Source organism: Camellia sinensis, chromosome 6 (assembly GCF_055761805.1).
Source record: "Camellia sinensis isolate YWXY chromosome 6, ASM5576180v1, whole genome shotgun sequence".
NCBI classification, from domain to species: Eukaryota; Viridiplantae; Streptophyta; class Magnoliopsida; order Ericales; family Theaceae; genus Camellia; species Camellia sinensis.
Window position 1 is genome coordinate 57,177,036 of NC_138966.1, and position 4,744 is coordinate 57,181,779.

The 4,744-nt window shown below is 34.0% G+C and overlaps 1 long non-coding RNA gene across 5 annotated transcripts; it reads left to right on the forward strand.

Moving 5' to 3' along the window:
• Positions 1-258: 258 nt before the first annotated feature.
• Positions 259-4,400, forward strand: LOC114279419 (uncharacterized). 5 transcript variants are annotated; one of them, XR_014332354.1, is made up of 9 exons: positions 259-815; positions 988-1,130; positions 1,243-1,509; positions 1,874-1,937; positions 2,084-2,157; positions 2,715-2,768; positions 2,850-2,918; positions 3,847-3,913; positions 4,020-4,400. It is a non-coding gene; the product is annotated as an uncharacterized LOC114279419 (long non-coding RNA). The 5 variants fall into 5 exon arrangements; XR_014332355.1 differs by having other exon boundaries at positions 4,030-4,400; XR_014332356.1 differs by lacking the exon at positions 3,847-3,913 and having other exon boundaries at positions 4,030-4,400.
• Positions 4,401-4,744: the final 344 nt, after the last annotated feature.

A 4,744-nucleotide genomic window follows, 5' to 3' on the forward strand; every position in this document is an offset into this window, starting at 1 on the left:
CAAAAGAAAATTTAGTTGCCAAATAACGGTGATTTTTTTGGTTATTCTTTGGTGACCAAACAATTTTGTCAAAAAAATGTTTGTGACTAAAAAAAATATTAGTCGTCGCATATTCATTTTTTTCAATCAAAAAAAATTAGTCGCCAAATTTATACTTTTAATTGAGCTTTGGCTACTAAAATATTTAATCGTTATATATTAATCTTTTGTGACAAAAAACGAATTTAGTCGGTAAATGTTAAATTTGTTTAGAGGAAATCACTAAATATTGGCACTCACCCCTGTTCTCTGTTTATACACGACAATTTGTTCAAAGCTCTTGCATAGATTCTCCTTCACCATCAAACCTTACCCTACCTCACCTCACCTCACTGCAAACCATTGCCACCGGCGTAGATCACCATAGCCACTGCCACCGCTGTAGATCGTCATTGTCATCAATGATCCTCCTCCGTCCTCCGCTGGTGCCTCTCTCTCTCTCTCTCTCTCTCTCTCCCTCTCTCCCTCCTAAACACCTACTGCACCACCTCGGCTCATCCTCCTTCTCCTCCGCTGGTACCTCCGTTGGATCCAAGAAGATTGTCAAGATCTGAATCAGATTTGAGTCCTAGGCTGAGAGCTGACCATCGTGAGTGATCCACATATATCTGTCGCCGGCAGTGAAGACCATGCCTAACGGTTGAGATCTAAATCAAATTCGATTTTGTGATCTAAAAATCTCTTGAGCACTCAGATCTCTATGATTTCTGCTCCAATCAACACCTCTCTCTAAGATCTAAGTCAGATTCGATGGTGGTGAAGAAGGCTGGGATTTGGTAAGAAACGGAACCGTTGTAAAAAACATTGCACTTCATTTTTCTTTGAAATTCCCTCACCGCTGTTCTTATCTGATTCTCATTCCTCATTCTTCTTCAATTTTTCTCAAATCTAATTTTTCACTTTGCTTTTATGTGTTCATACTACTGTATATACTATAATTTATTACAGGTCATTTTTGGAACATTAATATATGAAGTCTGTTTGGATCAATATGGATCAATATGCTGACCAATGTCATTGCATCATTTCTTCAAGTGCTTTTAGGTTTGTTGAGTGTATGGAACATTTCATTTCTTGGATATCCTGCAAGAGTGAGTGCATTATTTACAACAAAGTCTGTTTGGGTTGCTATGTTCATATGTTCTCTGATAATCTCTTTTTAGTTGTTCTTCCACAACATTGAAACTTCTTGTATTTTTTCAGGCCATTTTACCTTATTCTCAAGCTTTGGAGAAGCTTGCCCCTTACATTCAACAGGCATGTGTCTATCTATGCCTTTGCTACTTTTGTATAGTCTTGAAAGCTTCTTGGAAAATGCTCTTACGCCTGCTAAACTACTTTAATTTAGATTAGCATGGAGAGTAATAGGAAAAGTGTTTCAATTGATGGTGTCCCTATGAGACTGGTGAAATTGATTTTGGTGAACCAGGAACAAATGGCCAGCATAGCTTTTACCAAATAATTCACTAGGTAACTTACGTGTTCTATTCCATATGTTGGTACATAAAATTGATAATGCCCATATATGTAGGAAATTCTCTTACCTGAACTACGTTTACCATCCGATGCTTCTTTGAAGTTAAGGAATATTTATTGTCTGAGGCTGGCAAGTAGTTTGAGAATGTTTTTTTCCTCTGAACATATAGTATTAACATTTTGACCATTTGTCAGAGGTGTTATATAGAACATGAATTACTTAATATCTGTGAAGAATACAGACCTGATTGTCAGGTTCCTGCTGGTGAATGTATGTGCACTAGATTATGTTTGGCTTGTATACATTTTTCCGTGTTGTAAACTCTGTCCATATAACCCATCTTCTCGGAACTTATAGGGGCGAGTAATCCTTTGTGATTTTATTGGTGTTGTGAAGAGTAAGCAACCTGTGTACCTTAAAGGTACCTCATTCTTTTTTTTTCTTTTTCCCCCCCTCTCTTTATTGGGCACAATTTCCTATCTCAGTATTGCCAAAACAAGTTTACTTGAATGGCTTGGTAAAGGTGGTCTGTATCCATTACCAAATTTTCATTGAATTGTGTTGCAGGTGAAGTGGTGAGTAAACGCAATGAACTCATGTGTAACTCTTTTGCACAACCAGATGCTCTTGCTTACGGGAAGGTAGGATGGATGCTTTTCCATAACCTTGCTATTTTCCCCCATTGATATCTACTGTCAATTTTTTGTCCAGCCAATAGTTCTCTAAATTTCCATTTTGCTTTTGTGCAAAAAAAAAAGAAATATTAATAATACTAATAGTAATAATAAATGAAAAGAAGCAGCCGCAACCATCATAAAGAATCCTCACGGTGATTTTGTGAGACTTTAAAACCATGTAGCTGCGTCATGAGGTTTTTGACATTATGAAGTTTTTTTGTTTTAGTGTTGATTGTTTCTTTTTCCTTTTTTAATTGTGTGCATTCATATCTGGAAATCATAAGATTTTTTTTTCCCATTAATTTGCCTTGTGATTGCAACATCTGCCTAAAAGTGCCAGGATATTTAACTAGGGACAATTACTTGACAGTTGGGTCAGTGGAAAGAAATTACAAATTAATAAAAAAGTTTATGATATTGATTATTAATGTGTATAATGTTTTTCACTTTTTGGTAAATAAGTTAAATTGACACAATGTTAGTGTAATTCTCCCATGTAACTAAATTTTAGTTTCTTATAGACACCACAAGAGTTGTAGAATGAGAATGTTCCCCCTCATCTTATCCCTCACAAGGTAATTTTCCTCTCACTGCATTATGTAGTCTCTTACTTTCCGTTGAAAGTTTGTTGCTAATATTTATATTGTCCTTCACAGACCTTCTCTAGCAATCGGCCTTCTTTCAGCCTTCTGCTTCCATCATTAAATGCTTATAATAGTGGACAGGTGAGGTCTAGTCTCACCTTTTTGTGCTCTCATGAAACAGTTTGTGGATGTTGCTAATCATTGGAGGTTTTGAGAGTTCAAATTTGTTCAAAACACCCCTTGTCTATATAGTCCATTTAGTGGTCTGAAGTTCCTAGATGTCCATTGAGGTTACATGCATAATGTGCATAGAATCTTTGTTAAGATCCAAATCCAGAAGTTTTGTATACTAAACACTTTGGTCCCAAGTCGACCATGTAGGTGTGAACAGGATTTGGCTATGGTTTGCTCCATTTTTATTATTTTATTATTATTATTTTTTATTTATTTTTTCTTGGTGACATTGGAAATATTGGATGGTTAAATAAAAAAAAATTAAAAGTGAGACACATAATTATAAGTTGCTTGCCTTGGTTTATGTTTCCTTTGCTTTCACAATTGTTTGTTCCTCTGTTATTTTGATTCCCTATTTTCTAAGTCTTAAGACTTGTAATTTTAATTATGATTTCCCTAAATTTGGAGTAGGGTGGTGTTTTTTTTCCCCATTTCCATGATAATTTAGTTCTTTTTAGTGCAGTACCTTACCTTTTTATGTATAAATCTATGAAGGTGCCTTCAACTCCTAACTTTTGTTTAACTGGTTGTTCAGTTTTTGAATATTGATTAAACTTATCTAGCGGATATAGATAGTTTCCTAATTTTTCTATGTTATATACACTTTTTTCTTGCTTTTTTTGGTTTTGATTCTACTTTCTACTACCGTGTCATTTGCGTATCCTTGGTTAGAAAAATCCTACACTACTGCCGTGTCATTTGCGTATCCTTGGTTAGAAAAATCCTACACTCTTGTTAGTTTACTTTGGTCTAAATTTTTTTGGGAACCTACATGTCATCCATAAAATTTTATTTCGTTGCTCCAATAGTGTACTAACATGCCACCTCAACTTAGTGTTTCCATGATGATTTCTTACCAAAAATGTCAACCCATTGGAACATATATTCAAATTTCTCTTTTGGTGAGTTGTGTTCCTTTTATATGATGACTTTGAGAAGCCTTTGAATCTTTGTTGGAGTGCTTTGTAAATTTATCTCACTAGTATATTTATATTTGTCAATGACAAGGAGATTTCAGGTGAGGGTGTGGGACGAGTCTTCCCAATATGGAACACTGATGACACACGAGGAAATATCAAGATAAGTGCTTGGGAAGAAGGGATATTTAAGAGGATTTGGGGTCAACCCAAAACTCTCTTCAAAGACTTTAGATTCAATGTGGAGATTACTTTTGGCATGAAACATATTACTATTGGTGTTGTATAGATTACTAGTGGATATTTCTTTTTTGTGTATGGAGGACATGATTTTTGTATGATTCTTTGTTTATATGGAATTATTATTTTATGTTGGATTTATATTTAGTTTGTATGTAATTTGATGTTAAAAGACCAAAATTTTGGATGATTGAAAGTAAAATAGAAACAAGTATATGTATTGTTTTGTTTATATACAGGTTGCACAAAATAAATATAGGTTGTGGAGAAATTAATAATAATAATAAAAAAAAACACTAAACTAAAAGTTTAGTAGCTAAAAAAAAGGGGTGAGCTTCTTGGCAACTAACCAATTGGTAGCCAAAAAAGAAATCAATATTTTTAGCAATTAAATATTTGGTAGCCAGAAAGAAACTAAAGATTTTTGGGGACTAAAAATTTAGTAGTTAAAAATATATGAGACTTTAGGCGACTAAATAATTTAGTACCATAAAAAAATAAGATGAAAATAATTTCTTTTGACGACTAAATATTTAGTAGCAAAAAATAAATGAGAATTTGGGTGACTAAATAGCA